The sequence below is a fragment of the Anser cygnoides genome, chromosome 2, assembly GCF_040182565.1.
Source record: "Anser cygnoides isolate HZ-2024a breed goose chromosome 2, Taihu_goose_T2T_genome, whole genome shotgun sequence".
NCBI lineage: Eukaryota > Metazoa > Chordata > Aves > Anseriformes > Anatidae > Anser > Anser cygnoides.
In genome coordinates, this window is record NC_089874.1 from 90855077 (window position 1) to 90872942 (window position 17866).

A 17866-nucleotide genomic window follows, 5' to 3' on the forward strand; every position below is an offset into this window, starting at 1 on the left:
TTATTATTATTATTATTATTAGCTATACCTGTTAATCATTAAAAAGGTCTATTTTTAAATCCCTATTTCAATTTGTAAATTATTTAAGAGTGAAGGTATCTATGAGTTTAACGGAGTTGGCTTTGAATCATTTCATTGACACCGAGGTAAAAATTTTTACATTTTTGAAAAATGTTTAGACAGTTAGTTTATAACGGTACATTTTTAAAAACATCAGAAGTCTATTTTTTAAGTGTTATCAACTATTAAAGACATTTTTGTGACAAATGCTTTTGTGGGATTTTTTTTTTTTCTTTCATTCATGTTTGAAACTTAGTGGGATAAATACTTCAACAGTAAATTCATGTGTCTCAGTTATTAGCCTTCCCTCTGAGATAGAATTAGAATTTACTTAACGAACACTTTTCAGTTTTTGAGAGTAACACAGACATTTGACTTTCAGACATTTGTACAAAACTTAACAACCCATCATGTAACATGATGGCTCTCAAGAAGATAATTGCTCAGAAATTTCTAAGAAAATTATGTTCAACAAATCAAGAGAATGTTGACAATGTTAATTCTTCTCAGTGATTGTATCAATGATTTTGCATTTTGTACTAGAAATATTACAGAAGCACAAAGATGCTGATGGGAAGTTTGCTCAAAAATCGTTGTTATTAATTCAGAATATCAAACTTTTTTTTTAACAAGTAGAAAATTATAACTTTTTTCCTATTCTACTTTTTTTTTAAAAAAAAATATATATAATATTTTCTTTCTTTTTTTCCCAATTATCTCTCAAGTCTCCCTGTCTTAACATTGTCTCAGTCCTGTAAGAGTTACTAGCTGAGTTAATTAAGTTTCTGTCCAAATATACTTAGGTCTTGATGAATTTGCTTTTATAGGATTTCATTTGTATTTACACAAACACAATATACTCTATGTATTCTTCATATTCTACTTAAAGAAAATATCTTACCACCACAAATTAAAGTAAAATTATTAAATAGTTCTTCACTGAGGGGGAAAAACAAATAAACAAACAAAAAAGACACAGAAAATTCTTTTATACAGAAAGATAAATGCAGAGACCTACATCTTTCACAGTATGTCAGCTTTTTTGGACAGTATTTTCAGGATATCAGGTCATTGACAACATAACTTTCAGCCTTGTGTACTTGTTGTATTTTGGAAGGCCACGTATTCAAGGAATTTTCTGTGTCATTATAAGGTTTTGTATGAGGAAAACCCAGGTACATAAAGATGACTGGATCCAAGCTCACTTTTGTGAAACTTGCTTCCGAACACTTGATAACTCTCACAGGCATTCAGAGGGGAAAAATGCTAACCAGAGTAGCATTGAAGATTTTCAAATAATATTTTCAGACAACATTTATACAAGTGTTCTGAGTCTCTAATGTCATGTCTTCAAGCAATCTTAATGCTGCCTGCTAATATGTTACCCGTGTTTTTGGTTGCTTTTTCAGTTTCTTTTTAATATGAGTTTCCATTTCAATGATATTCCCTTTTTAGAAATTAAACACATTTTCTTACATGGAAGAAAATACTATATTAGAGTGTCATAATGACATCTCACTGCATAGGAATATCCAGGTACAAAAGTACATATTTTATTGACTCAGTACTCCTGTCTTTTTTTTTTTTTTTTTCCCTCTGATTTAGCTATGTAGGTCAATATGGAGAATTGGTTCTCCAGAATATGTTTTCTAGGACAGATGACTATCTTCCCTTCATGTCAAAGATCAGTGACATATCAGGAAGGTTAAATCCCAAGGTGCACCAGAAGGACCTTTAAAGTTAAGAATCATCTTATGTCTAAACCTTGATCTACTCAGATTCTTTAATTAGATTTGGAGACATTATCACAAGAGATCATTCTGAGGTCTGGAGAGGCAGATCGGTCTCATACATTTTTTAGCAGACTATTAGATTATTATTTTAGCAGACCTGTAATAGATTATTATGGACAGTTTCCTGTGCTGTGATATTCCCATTGAATAAAAAGTCTCTAAAGACATCAGACATCTCAGGAAGGACTTAAATTCCTTAGTTTAATCTTCTAGCAAAATAAATAAATAAATAAATAAATCAGAGATTTTTAAGGGAGCAGGAAAATTTTAATGTTGTTATGGTCAAAACCTTGCATACTGTGCAAATCAGAAAGTTCAAATTCTCTAGAAAGATTAATTCATTCTACGCTTCTCTGGCACAGTCAGTTGAAAATTTTCAGAAGCTTTATTTAAAATAAAAAACAATCTTTTATTAATGCCAACTTCTGAATAACAAGGCAGAGGCTCTAATGGTTAAGAATGGGAAATTCACAAAATACCTACTTGTTATAAAATATTTGAAAAAATATTGATAAAATATTTGAAGAGTAAATATTCACTTTTTGTTGTTCTGTCTAGGCTTCAGATGTACCAGTTCCTGTCCTGAACTTCTTTAAGGTAGATTTACATGATCTCTTTTAAGGTGGAAAAGACAAAATTCATCTTGTTTAAGTTTTTAAGATTATGTTTATAATGATTATGTTTATAATGATTATGTTTATAATGATTGTGATACAAGAAATAGCAACTCTGACAAACTATGAAGAAAAAAAGTGCATAGACCCACCTGTCAAAAAGATATAGTCAATTCCTTTTGTGTTCTACAAAAAGTAAATATATTTAAAAAGCTTATGGAGCAAAGGATTTTATTGTAATAGAGTTTTGTAGAGGAGTAAGTGATTGCACATGTAAAAAAAGGACAGGGAAGCCCTGAAATTTTCGCTGTTCCATGTTCCCCTGACATTATGTTCTCTCCTGCATATTCATTATTGACCATCAGCATCTTCAAGCCGGTTGTTTTTAACTGACCTGGGGAGGATATTCATAGGTTCTTCTGCCAATAAACTGTAAGGAAAAACAGACAATAAAGAACAAACATCAGTATTTCCTGTTAATCCTTTCAAAACTTCTACTTCATTTGCTACAAATAAAGAATGGGTCAAGTACTGTAGTTTCAAAGCATTGTAGCAGGAACCTGACAGGGCCTACATGACAGTTATGTCAATTACCTTGTTTATATTGCTCACCAGTATTTCAATTTTTGCCACTTCTCCTTGATCTAAGAGTGCAGCAGACGTTAACATGGGCTGTGTTCTGAGCAGATACAGTGTGAAGTTCAAGTCGCCTGCTGATGTGCTGCAGTCATTTCAGTTCTCATGAACTGAAATCTCAGTTCTCAGCTAACACGGTCAATAATTTATGAAGAAAATGCATTATGATGCACCGGGCATAGACTACAAACATGATTATATGCCCACATGTGAATAACAAAGAAGTTTGGTAATGCCTAATAATTCTAAACAGAGAGCTACTCAGATCATACTTTTCTGAAACATGAAGAAAGAAGGGAAAGAAGGGAAAGAAGGGAAAGGGAAGGAAGGGAAAGGGAAGGGAAAGGGAAGGGAAAGGGAAGGGAAGGGGAAGGGGAAAGGGAAGGGAAAGGGAAGGGAAGGGGAAGGGGAAGGGGAAGGGGAAGGGAAAGGGAAGGGAAAGGGAAGGGAAAGGGAAGGGAAAGGGAAGGGAAAGGGAAGGGAAAGGGAAGGGAAGGGGGAAAGGGAAGGGAAAGGGAAGGGAAAGGGAAGGGAAAGGGAAGGGAAAGGGAAGGGAAAGGGAAGGGAAGGGAAAGGGAAAGGGAAGGGAAAGGGAAGGGAAGGGAAGGGAAGGGAAAGGGAAGGGAAAGGGAAGGGAAAGGGAAGGGAAAGGGAAGGGAAAGGGAAGGGAAAGGGAAGGGAAAGGGAAGGGAAGGGGGAAAGGGGGAAAGGGAAGGGAAAGGGAAGGGAAAGGGAAGGGAAGGGAAGGGAAGGGAAGGGAAGGGAAGGGAAGGGAAGGGAAGGGAAGGGAAGGGAAGGGAAGGGAAGGGAAGGGAAGGGAAGGGAAGGGAAGGGAAGGGAAGGGAAGGGAAGGGAAGGGAAGGGAAGGGAAGGGGGAAGGGAAGGGAAGGGAAGGGAAGGGAAGGGAAGGGAAGGGAAGGGAAGGGAAGGGAAGGGAAGGGAAGGGAAGGGAAGGGAAGGGAAGGGAGGGAGGGAAGGAGGGGGAAGGAAGGAAGGAAGGAAGGAAGGAAGGAAGGAAGGAAGGAAGGAAGGAAGGAAGGAAGGAAGGAAGGAAGGAAGGAAGGAAGGAAGGAAGGAAGGAAGGAAGGAAGGAAGGAAGGAAGGAAGGAAGGAAGGAAGGAAGGAAGGAAACTTTAACCTTGAAATATTTGGAGAAACTGTTGTTATGCAAAATTATGATTCACAGGACATATAGTTTAATTGTCCACATTACCAATATGAAAAGACTTCAGATGTCAACTCATGTACTCTGTAATGCTGCAAAAAAAAAAGACAGTTGTGACTTCAGAGATGTACAACATTCAAAACATTAATAAAACACCTAAACAGACAATTAACTCACCACTTGGAAAAAAAGCTAGAAATAAAATGTCCAATTGGTACAACTTCCTTAGCACAAACTTCTCTTTAGCAAATTCTCACTACAGAAAGATATGGAAAATTACTTTTGAGCCATACATAATAGAAAACCAAGGGTCACAAACTGAAAGAAGAAAATATAAGTCACAACATGCAATAGAAGCCATGAAATGAATGACAGTACAATTAACATGACAGAGAGAAGATGGAAACTTGTCAGAAATTGCTGTACAGCTGTTCAAATTTGATAATACTGTGGAATGGATTTCTTCACACTATCTATTAGAAAAAAAGTTTTCAATCAAAAAGTGAGGGAATGAAACATGAGTGTGTATTCACTCATCCATGTGCGTGCCTGTGTGTGTGAGTCCTTCTATGGAGGCTGGTAACACAGGAAGGAGCTCAGCAAGGCTGTTAGATCATGCAGACAATGAAAAAGTGTTTTACTGCTGAGACTGTGAGAAGCAATAATTGCAGGAATGCAGTGATGGCAACTTTGGACTGGCTTTTGGCTGTTGGAAAATGATTTCTAATGTCATTATAAAGAAGTTCAACAACTATTCCAAAGTCAACTGGAGATAAAGAGTCTTTGGGCATTTGGGAAGTTTGGTTGAGAGATGTATCAGCAACCATTCACTCTGGGATTGCGGGGAAGAAGCTGGCTCTAACAGATCCCATAAGGATGGAGATGGGTAGTCTTGCCTGTTTGAATTTGACTGAAGATGCTAGCTACTCTGCTGAAAACAAAAACAAAAACAAAGCAAAACAAAACAAAAAAAAAAGAAAAAAGCTAAATAACTTTCTCAAAAAAAGAAATTATGTTGCTGCACTTTCCATTGAGAAAAGTGTTATTTCTATCCCTCTGCCTACTGGAAACCTTCGGGGAAACACAGAGCAAAAACCCTTAACTGAGTGACTGCAGACATTTGGTAGAACATCTCTACTGAAGTTTTATCAGGATGGGCACACAAAGAAGAAAGGAAAAAAATATATTGTTCTAAAAATCAGTCAGTATGAACCGAAATTCTACACCCTTCAGTCTCTATCTGTTCATATAGACTATGTCAGAGCAAACTTCACTGGAGTAAAATTCACTTGCTCATTATACGACTTGCAAAGGGAATGAGTGAATATTTCACACTGGGACTAGCTGCAATACTGAATGTACTCAGGAAAAATCAGCTTCTTGTGATTGTCTAATCTGTATCAGGTCAGCTATGAGACAGAAGACAACATATGCTCTGAGAGTTTCTGGTAACTGAAAAAAAGTGATAAAGAAAATGGCTACTCTTTAGATTAGAAAATATTGAGTGCATTAGTTCTTTTTTGAATTCCCTGATTAATGCTCTAAATTGAAGAAAAGAGAAAATGGGAGAGAAATGACTATATGATTTCACACGTATTTATCCTTTAAAACTTGGGGCAAGGAGGTTCACTGGTTTCCCATAATAACTGAAGGCTTATGTATCTCCCAGATTTCAAAAACTGTCCTTATTTGTGTTTAAGAAAAATAACATCTGGAATAAGGATTGCAAACAAAGAGATGCCACCTGATAGCACCTAAATATTGTGTCCTAAAGCTGGTGTATATTACCTTGTTTCATATAATTAAGAAGTTTTTTTGTTTGTTTGTTTCTAATAAAACTAAAAATAAGAAACAGAAACAAAACATTCCTTATAAGAGAGAAAATTAAGGGCCAGGTTAGAGCAACACTTTTGCATTTGACTCAGTACCATCTTTTTTGTTGTTGTTTCAACATATGAAATAAATTGCTCTTTCTCCTTTCTGTTCAGGAAGACAGTAAGAAGCTACTGCATTTCTTCCTTATTCTTTCTGAAGCAGGTGACATGCTCCCCTGTTCCTGCATTTACTCATTTTAAATTTTGCAGAAAATACATTTTTGCACTTACAGAAATGTTAACAGAAAACACCTAGTACATTTGCTGCTGTTTGAGAGCCATGTTTCCTCACACATTTTAATGAAGCTGTACTAGCCAATCCTTGACAATATAATCAGGTTGTAGCATTGGCTTTTGGCAAGATTTGCTGCTCATATTTGAATGCAGCTACAAAATGTATCACTGAATTTTATATATAATCTTTGTGAACTCTTGTGAAGAGTCTTCCTTCCATCTAACTGGATCATCAGATCATCAGAATCCAAGAAACAACTGTAAGCCATTAAATGTACGTAGGAAAGGCTGAATGGTGATTGTAACTCCAGTGTCAAAATACGTCCCTGAAGAGTTCCCTGATTTGTTGACAAAAATAAATAAATAAATAAAAATTAAAGAACCCATCCAAAACCAACCAACCAACCAAATAAGCCAACAACAACCAACCAACCACAACCAACCAACAACAAAAACAAAAACAAAAACAATCAAAAAACCAAAATCCACAGCCTATAAATCACATATAATTATAACCATTACATACAACAATTGAGATTAAAGTATGTTCTTAACAACCATTTAAAATATAGCCCATTTTAAATATTTCAATTAATGTAATGGAAAGATGTAATTGCCTGCATAATTTACTCTTCAAATCATTCGAGTTGAAGAACTGGCTGACACACATGCTAAATCTCCTAAAGGAACCTGTTTTAATTCACTTGAATTCATTCCCCACTAAATGCTCAGAAAAAGTAATGCCTGAGTAAAGAGCAAATGTCTTAATGGGAAATATTTTATTTTAAATAGAAATTAAATAGTTGTTTTAGAGTCAGACCAGCTTGGAAATTTCACCGTGCAGCGCAGTTTTGTTGTTGTTGCTGCTGTTGGCTTGTTTTGTTGTTGGCTTTGCAATATATGAGAAATTTACAGAAACAACATAACAAAGTGACCTGTAGTAGAGCTATACCTGGTACTGTTACACATGAGAGTTATCATGATTCAAGTGGCCACAGAAAATTGCTGGTAATGGAGATATTACAAAAAGATGACTTACACAAACCTTTAAATCCAGGGAAGGCTGTATTGCAAATACTCTTTCAAAGGAGCAATTAGATGCCTGTTTCCTGAAGATTAAGCAAGGTGTAAAGTTGGACTTGTAAAGTCTGAATTCAAAAAAAAAAAAAAAGCAAAAATCTTTTCCAAATCTATGCTGAAAAACAAAACTATTCAAGCTATCATTTCTTCCATACCCAAGAATTATCTCAAGGATAGTCCCATCTTTGTCATGCAGAACAACCTTATTGGCATAATCATGTCTCCTTTAACTGTGCTAAGACACATAATGGGGTGAAGGTGTGGTGGTGTATGAAGCCTGATGCAGCACACATTTGCTCCAGCCATTTGCTTGGCTCCCATTTTCATTAAGCGAGATTTTGAGTTGCTCTTTCTATATGAAAGGTAAGAATGTTAGATTCAAAACCATTTTTTTTTTTTGCTATGGATTATGACGAATGACACACACACAAAATGATGATAGTCCTTCATTAAAGACAGAGGTTGTGTTACTTTGTGCCCTGCTTCAAATGCAGAAAAGTGTACAGCACAACTGACAATTCATCAGCAGTAATGAAAACAGCATTACCAGATATCTGTATTTAACAGATACTGTTATTAACAGTAACAGATATCTGAGAATTGCCTGGTATGTTACTGAAATTATCCTTCAAGTTTGAGGTTTCTGCAGTGACTAACAATTACAGGATTCCCTTGGGCATCTTACACCAAATTAGAGCAGAAATGGATTTCACTACCTACCTTTCGACAGTGTTGTGGATTTGTGCATTTCTTGATATTACAAAAGATGATCTACATCTCACATGATGAAGACTTGCAGTTCCTGAGTAGACTTCATTGTGCTTTGTAGAAGTTTCTGTCCTTTGAGTCCAGAGCTCCGAAGGCTAAATTTTAATCTGTATTAGGTACTAGTGCTGACCCAAGACACAAAGAAGCTTGCTTACTGTTGTGGTTTAACCCGGCTGGCAGCTAAACACCACACAGCCGTTCGCTCACCCTCCCCCCTCCCTCTCTGGGATGGGGGAGAGAAACGGGAAAGTGAAGCCTGTGAGTTGAGATAAAGACAGTTTATTAAGACAGGAAAATAATAATAATAATAATAATAATAATAATAATAATAGTAATGTGTAAGAAACAAGTGATGCACAATGCAATTGCTCACCACCCATTGACCGATGCCCAGCCTATCCCCGAGCAGCCGGCCCCCCACCCTGGCCAGCCACCCCTATATATTGTTTAGCATGACGTCAGATGGTATGGAATACCCCTTTGGCCAGTTTGGGTCAGCTGTCCTGGGTCTGTCCCTCCCAGCTCTGGCTGGACCCTCAGCCTGCTCGCTGGCAGTACAGAGCAAGAACCTGAAAAGTCCTTGGCTTAGTGTAAGCACTGCTCTGCAACAATTAAAACATTAGTGTGCTATCAACATTATTCTCATCCTAAATCCCAAACACAGCACCATACCAGCTACTAGGGGGAAACTAACTCTGTCCTAACTGAAACCAGGACACTTACCTACCTCATAAATTCATAAGTGTAATCAATTTGCTCCAGCAATGAATAAAACAGTATGTGTTGTTCCTGCACCACAGCTACACACCAAACAGTGAAAAAACATGTGACTCAATATTCTGACACTTCAGAGGAAAAGGAAAAAAATACATATTCAAGTCACTTCCCTTCATTAGAAAAAATATATAGGTACAAAAAATTGCTTCCATATGTAAATCTCTCCCGTTTCAGCAGACTCAGAGATAATCACTTCAAAATGAGTAAGTACAGGAAGAACACAGTCACCTCTTATTTTCATCATCAACAAATAAAACTTAATGGAGTCTTGCATATCTTCCAATATTTGTGGTCTAACATATACCAATCATTCAAACCTCTCTGGCTTTTTCAGATCATTAGCTATACAAAAATGGGGTCAGGATTTACACGAGATTTGGGTATATAAAATCTGACCGTGGGCAGAGTGTCGTAACATGCTCCCAAGCTAATGTGGTTTCCCTGAATGTTTTTTAAAGGTCAAACATGGGACAGCTTCATACGGCACATGTGGAAGTGCATGGTGTGAAGGCTAGCTAGGAATAACAGTGCAGTGGTGTGAAAACTTTGGGATGGAGGCCTCCAGCTGACATCTAGTCAATAAATGATGGCTTCAAGGGCAGCTGTGCTCAAAAGTGTTTTTTATTATCAGTGGTATGTGTGTTCTCTGAGCTATGACTTGGATTTTTTCAACTGAAATTTTGCATTCAGATCAACACAGTTGTTATGGCCAGAAGCAAGAACATCATCCTTCCAACTACCTCCCATTTTCCTCCAGAGTTCATTAAAAATGTAAACTTTGATCAGACATCCCTTTTTGTATGCAGCAGCTCATCCACTGCTTTGACAGATGCACCAGAGAGAGACTAACTCTTGCCTTTTGCCAACTGCCATGCTGAATAGCAAGTCTGACAGGCAACTGGACAACATCCTTTTTTATCTACTGGAACTTGACAGCCATTCTCACTGTGGCTTCTCTGTCTAGAGGAGAGAAAAGGAATGTCTAAGCAGCAGAAATTATCATCAGCACTTATTTCAAAGGATCCAAAGATCTCTAACTTGTGAAGTGCTTGTGTTCCTCAAATGACTACAGACCTTAATTCTTGCAGCCCTAGCACTTTGCAGGGCCCTTACCAGAGTTTCAGAGTGACAGCTGTGGCACACAGCTATGTGCCTTGTGAGGAATTCTCCCTTACAGAGAAGGTGGGGCCCGCTTTCTGAATCTTGTCTTGTCCATCTGCTTTTTCAATATTTTCAATAAAACATTTGTCTTCCAAGCTGTAAAGGTTTCATACGATCATGAGTTTGGGAATCTTTCAGGCAACAACATGGGCAGGAAAGACTGGACTCAGCTAAATAAAGTGCACACCCCACCTCTTGGTCTAGAATTTTGACTGTCTAGCCTGAAGAAGCCCTGTGATCTCAAAGACTGAAAAGCTGGATAGTAACCTGATCTGAGGGCTAGACAACAAATAAAACATCTGCCACTGAAGAATTTAAATTATTAGTTTTTCTTTTTTTTTTTTTTTTTTAAATCACACATTTGCCTTTCTTTTTTTTACAAACAAAAAACAACAACAAAATTAACAAAGAAAAAGCCCTTGAATTTTATTTAATTGGAAACTTCTGGAAAGAGAGTGCTGGCTAAAAGAAAAATCACCTGAAGCCTTATGTTAAATTTAAATGGCTGGTTTTAAACTTTTCATAATACAACATCTGGGGAGCTGAGGTTGACGTGCTTTTTTTTTTTTTTTTTTTTTAATCCTGATAATTAATTCTAGATTAATTAATAAATTAAGAAAGAAAGCTTTCATTTTTTTTGTAAGAAAAAAATTTGAGTAGCTGGAAATTACTTTTCCTTTTTTTCCCCCAAAGGAAAATCACACTTGTTTATTTCACAGCAAACCAAATGGAAATATGACAGCCCTCTTCATTTGTTCTGCCAGAGTTCCAGTGTTTTGAGCTGGGTAAAGAAAGGAGATTAAAAGTCGGTAGTGCCACTTTAAAATACAAATTAACATTGATATATGAGTAGCAGAATTTTCTAGAGGAGAATTTTATTCCAAAGTTTACCCTTAAGCTGAGCTGGGTGTTCATTGGAGCTTGAAATAAGGAACCTCCAGAGAAAATCCAGACCCAGAACTGTGGATATGTATACCAATTTACAGCAATTTGTTTAAAAAAATGACAAACAAAATGAATACCAGATGTTTTAAAGCAATTGCTCTTTGAGACTTAGTGTTAAGAGAAGCCCAAAGCTCAACGTAATATTTGAAGTTTGCAGAATTATGCCAGCAGAAAGCTATGCTTGATTTTTAATAAAATTCTGTGTTTTATACAAGCACTGCATAAAGAAAATGAAGTGCTTTATATTTCCTTATCTATTAAAGTAACTTTATTTGGATAATTAGTAGCAATTAGAGATTCTCAAGTTCCCCTGCATATTATTTGGATATTTTAGAGTAGTTCATTATTTCACGTAAGTGAATATTTTGTCTACACTGCACTTTCACTTTCCTACACAAACAAATGAGAATCAGTAGAAAAATAAATGCTTTGGAAGGATAAGTGATTAATGAAACAAACTGACCTTTCTTTCTCTCTCTCTCTCTCTTTCCTTCCTCTCTCTCTTTCCTTCCTCCCTTCCTCTTTTTCTTTCCTTCTTTCTTTCTCTTTCTCTTTCTTTTCTCTTCCTTCCTTCCTTTTCTTTCTTTTTTTTCTTTCTTTCTTTTTTTCTTTTCTTTCTTTCTTTCTTTCTTTCTTTCTTTCTTTCTTTCTTTCTTTCTTTCTTTCTTTCTTTCTTTTTTCTTTCTTTCTTTCTTTCTTTCTTTCTTTCTTTCTTTCTTTCTTTTCTTTTCTTTCTTTCTTTCTTTCTTTCTTTCTTTCTTTCTTTCTTTCTTTCTTTCTTTTTCTTTCTTTTCTTTTTCTTTTTCTTTCTTTCTTTCTTTTCCTTTCTTTCTTTCCTTTCTTTCTTTCTTTCTTTCTCTTTTTTCTTTCTTTCTCTTTCTTTTTCTTTCTTTTTCTTTCTGTTTTCCTTCTTTCTCTTTCTTTCTCCCTTTCTTCCTTTCTTCCTTCCTTTCTTTCCTTCTTTCCTTTTCTTCTACTTTCTTTTCTTTCTTTCTTTCCTTCCTTCTTTCGTTTTTTCTCTTTCTTTCTTTTCTTTTTCTTTCTTTCTTTCTTTCTTTCTTTCTTTCTTTCTTTCTTTCTTTCTTTCTTTTCTTTTCTTTTTCTTTCTCTTTCTTTCTCTCTTTCTTTCTTTCTTTCTTTCTTTCCTTCTTTCCTTCTTTCCTTCTCTTTCTTTCTCTCTTTCTCTTTCCTTCCTTCCTTCCTTCCTTCCTTCCTTCCTTCCTTCCTTCCTTCCTTCCTTCCTTCCTTCCTTCCTTCCTTCCTTCCTTCCTTCCTTCCTTCCTTCCTTCCTTCCTTCCTTCCTTCCTTCCTTCCTTCCTTCCTTCCTTCCTTCCTTCCTTCCTTTTCTTTCTTTCCTTTCTTTCTGGAAGACACTCTATTCTGGGAGCTAATACATGAAAGAACCTGAAAGCAACCTGAAATTTTATAATAACTTGTCTTAGAACTAACAGTATCTTCCCACTGGGCCCAAATCATAGGTTTAGTCTCAGTTAAAACCAGTTGTCATCTCTTTCGCAGACAGTAACTGTAATCAAGGTTTTATCAGAGACATTTTATGTTCTTTATATTGTAAATGAGCTTCTTAATCCATTAGGCTGATTATGCAAAGCATAATCCAGGGCCAGCCTCTAAAAGTTCATTTTATAAATATAACATTGCTATCTCACTTTTAAAGATTTGTTAAAAATGATTGCCAACTCCACACATTTGGGTGCATCTCTGTTGGGAAATGTAAATGTAGTTGATAAAGATTGCAGAATGTCGGGAAACTGCATGAGGCTTTTTATTAACTTCAGTAAGTTATACTACACACAGATGGGCCAGTGTGCTATCCTCACTCTTTCTTAACCTTGGAAAAAAATAAGAAGCTGTTTAAGAAAGATATGTGGATGATTTTTTTCCTTACAAAAGCAAAAGAACAAACACCACACACACACACACACACACACAGAAAAACCAAACAAGCAAAAAATCCTCAACTTCCCCCACTTGTAAATTGATTCCTGTGATAAGATTATTCTAATAAAAATGTATTAAAATTCTACTAAAGATGTGAAATTGTTTCACTGTTGTGTATTTGTGTAATGCTGTTTCAGATATTTTGGCTGTAAAATAACCTAAGATTTGGGTCAGTGAATGAAGAAAAATAAGTATTCTGAGTGAAAATATAAAGATGATTTAATTTTTCATCATGTTCTGTAGTCAATTTATCTCAATGGAATATTTAGAATATATGTAATAAAATCTGTGGTCTTTTTTTTTTTTGTAATAAAATCTATTTGTTTATGATATGTGCAATACATTGACCTTCACTGATGAGTCCAGTCTCAACGTGACCTCTCTACTAAGCTAATAAATGTAAAAATCAGATATATTACCTTGATAAAAGTCTATTAAAACCAAAGATTATTATTATTATTGATTATTTATATTACTCCTTCTTTAGAGAAAAATTAAAGTGAGGATCATCTGCAAACAATTTTTTAAGAAAAGGTCTGGATAACCCGCTTGTCTGAAAAAGTAGATTTTCATATGTATTTGAATGTTAATGTGAAGTGAGGTGAAGAGCGTGGCCACCTCCTCCAGTCACTCCCTCCCAGGACTGCTCCTGTCTGGCTGCTGGGGCCCAACCCAATGCCAGGGAACCTGAGGTCTCTGCCCAGGCTGGGGTATGTGGCTGCTGTTTTCCTCATTGCAGGGTCAGCCAGTAGAAAAGCTGAACGTGTATCCCAGAGACACATGGACAAAAAGACTGGACACTGACATCACTGGTCATACAGGCTGCCCTATGGTATAGACAGCCAAGTCCCTTCCTCCTCTCCGGATGGTTTGGGAGCACACACCGCTCCTGCCCCAAGGCTGGGCGCAGAATCACAGAATCATAGAATATCCTGAGTTAGAAGGAGCCCACAAGGATCATTGAGTCCAGCTCCTGGCTCCACAAAGGATCACCCGAATATCAAACCATATGTCTGAAAGCATTGTCCAAACACTTCTTGAACTCCGGCAGGCTTGGTGCTGTGACCACTGCCTTGCGGAGTGTGTCCCAGTGCCTGACCACCCTCTCTGTGAAGAAGTTTTTCCTCTAGTCTGAACAGATCAAGCAACTTCAGTCACTCCTCATATGCCTTGCCCTCTAGACCCTTCACCATCTTTGTAGCCCTCCTTTGGACACTCTAATAGCAATATGTCCTTCTTATATTGTGGTGTCCCAAACTGCACAGAGCACTGTGAGGCTGCACTAGCAGAGAGCAGAGCGGGACAAGCCCTTCCCTCAACCAGGTAGCAATGCTGTGCTTGATGCACACTGGGATATGTTTGGCCCTTTGGGCTGCCAGGGCACACTGTTGATTCATGTCCAACTTGCCATCAATGAAAACTCCCACGTCCCCTTCTGTCAGGTTGCTGTTCAGCCTCTTGTCCCCTAGTCTGTACATATGGCCAGGGTTGCCACTTCCCAGGTGCAGAATCCGGCACCTGCTCTTATTAATCTTCATGTGGTTGGTGATTGCCCAGCTCTCTCATTTGTCAAGATCTGTCTTTTGCTCCAGTTGCTGGCACCACAGTCCGCAGGGCCTACACCCCTCACTTGACTCCAGAGTAGGCTGCGCTAAATTCCACGCACTCCCATTTCCCCAGCAGCTGGCACCATGGGCACGCAGTCTGTGGGACCTGTTCAGATCCACAGAGCTATGGCCCCTCCACCTACTGATGCCAGGACCCCTACCCGCTCCAGTAGCTGGCACCACAGTACATAGAGGCCTAACACCCCTGTTCTGTCTCTAGTAGGTGGCACCAGTTTCACTCACATGCACAAACAGGTCCCACCGTTTGCTGGCATGTTTAGTCCTTTCGGCACACACACAAACACATGCCAGAGAGTGTGAATATGCAGAGAGAGTTAAGAAAAGATTTAATGAATAAATATAAGAAGATAGGACAGACTGTAGTGATCAGACACAGGGCTCACTGAGACAAGCTCACTGACTGGCCCTGTTTCACAGGGCCCTTTGTCCCTTTTATATCCTCTTCTACCTATTTCCCCTACTTTGTTTCTCCCGCTCCCCCTTTTCCCTGCACAACCCCCATGGATTTGCAGAGCTCTGCACTTTCCTACACCCCTCCCAGTCCAGGGCCACTCCCATTTCACAATCTTTGTTTCCAGTTGCAAAATCCTTACTTCTAAGTTGTGCCTGTAGTTTGAAAGCCCACCAATTAGTTAGACTGGGAGGTTTGTATCTGATCATTGTCTCCCAACTAAGACATCCTCAATCAGATAGTCCTGCTGGAATCCACATACCCACATTTTCACATGCCCTCATTGATTAGTTTGACTGACAAGACTTGGTTCCCATCACTGCCTCCTTTTCTTATTATCCCTTGTTGCCTTGGAAAAGGTCCTTGACCAGGTACTCTTGAAGGACAAAATGCTCTCCTTCTACATACCCTTACAGTAAACAGGACTTAAAGCATTAGGCTGAAGTAGAGGAGAAGGAAATGATACCATGTAGCTGTACAGAATATTTTGTATTTTGGAACTGTTGATTTTTTCATAAACTGTCTTTGACTCTATCCCGAGCAAGGAACAACAAATAGTTCATAAATTTCAGGGTGTTCTTTACATTTTGCTTTTGATCATTCTCATGAAAAGAAATGTAACAGGTCATCCATTAGATTATTATTTAGTTCATCATCATCATTATGATTGTTATGGTTATTATTTTTATTTTTATTATTATTATTTATTATTATTATTATTTATTACTATTACTGTTTTGGTCAGAATCAATCTATCTATCTGTGGAAGGTCTATTCTTCTAAGTTCATCAGACCAGGCTGTTATGAAGCAGAATTGTCCAAGTCTGAAGAGTTTTTGTTTGTGCTTGTAGACTTGGACTCCTTTGATATTCTGGGCCCGAGGAGAAAGATGTTAACTTCGTTATTCATAAAAGTTGCCTTTCTTCTCTACTCCCTTCCATCGTTCCATGTACAGTTTTTACTGATCTGACAAGACTGATGGGAGAAACTGTAAATGCACCCCCCATCTCTCTTACTGTACTTTAAAAGCATTAAAAAAAAAAAAACTCAGAAAAACAGAATAGTAAGGTTATTTTAGCTTATTAGTAACTTGTATTGTGGAAATAAGGCTTTGTGGAGCCTTATGGATTAAACTATTATTACTCAGTTTTCTCTGTAGAAACTTCCAAGTCCTATACTCCCAAGACAAGCAGCAAGAACCAATATAATTAAAAAATGTGCTGACAGATTAAAAAAGTAAAAAAAAAAAAAAAAAAAGTAGTAACCTCTTTTTCATCCACTCCCATTTCTATTACTGAATGTAAGCAGAAGTAGACAGCATGAGGGTTTCAAGAAGGAGGAAGCCATGTTCTGCCTTTGTGATCAGCTACCTCTTTTTGTGATGTTTCCAGCAATACAAGGAATTAGGATTTTTAAAACTCACTCTCTCCCAATGTAAAAGAGAGAGCAACATACTCAAACGGGCTCTGGTAATGCTTCTTTCATTTAATTTGTACCCATTGCATTCATGTGGCTGGAAGACCTTCAGTGATTCTCTGAAATTGTGTTTTTCCAAAAGGCCTTTTCAGCAGCCTCAGATGCCTGATCAGTGAAAGATCAGGCAGGCCTTCTACATTTTTCTCTCCTTCTTTCTCCACATGAAGCCCTCCCTTCTTTCCAGCCTATTTTGATCGGTATTCAGTTTATTCTTTGCAAGTGCAAAAGCACATCAATCACTTACTGTATCTCTCTTTCTTGCATTCTGAACTAGTTTTCCAGCCTTCCAGCTACAGGACCTTCATATTTTGTCTGGCAGAAAAAATCTTTGGAGGTGAGATACAGGGCTTATATACAATCCCTGCCCTTCATTCTTCTTCCTATTGCTAGCACTGGATCCTAAAGCTCTATATTTGTCTCTTTTTGTCTGTTAGAATGCATGTATTCCTAGTAAAATGAATTAGTCCCATCATAAATTCTATTGACATAAGGGAAGTTAAAAGAGCAGATAATTTGGCTCACTGTCTGAGTGGGACTGTACACAAGTAAGACAGCACTCAGCATGGTAAGACTATCAGACTCTGACTAGGAAAGAACTTAGATGCAAACCTATATATTATTGTCCGCCTGTGTGACTGACTAGTTTTTCTATGAGGAAGCTATAGTAGCTGCTCCAGTTCACTCCATTTGTTTAGTCATCATGTATTCTGGTTTACTGAGAGAAATTATTTTGCCCTGTATAACACCAAGCTCCTCTTTCTAGTAAACAATTAATGTTTTTAACAGGGGTCAAAAAGGTCTGTTGGAAAGTTGGACTTATGAAGGTGAAACATTTCAGTGAAGCCTTTGAGTTTGATGAAGCGTCTGACAGACCTGTGAATGCAGTTAAATGTCTGTGTTTGTAGTGCTAGCCTCTCCCCTGAACAGACAACTCAAATATGGTGCTGCTAATAGGGCCAACCAACGGATTCCTTGGCCACACTTTCTGGCACTATTTCAGTCCACACCAATTAAAATTTTTGGAGGCAATGACCATAAATGGTTTGGAAGAGGCACATTCTGGGGACCAATATAATGGGTAGGACGGACACGATTATAACATTTTTATTGTCCTCCAGTTTGTGCAGTACTCCATCAAAAGCTTATTATGTTTTGCAGATTCAAGTGTGCTCTTTTGAATGCCCCAAGGCATGAAATGCATACATTCAGATTCATACTGTTACAAAACCACACCAACCAACCAAA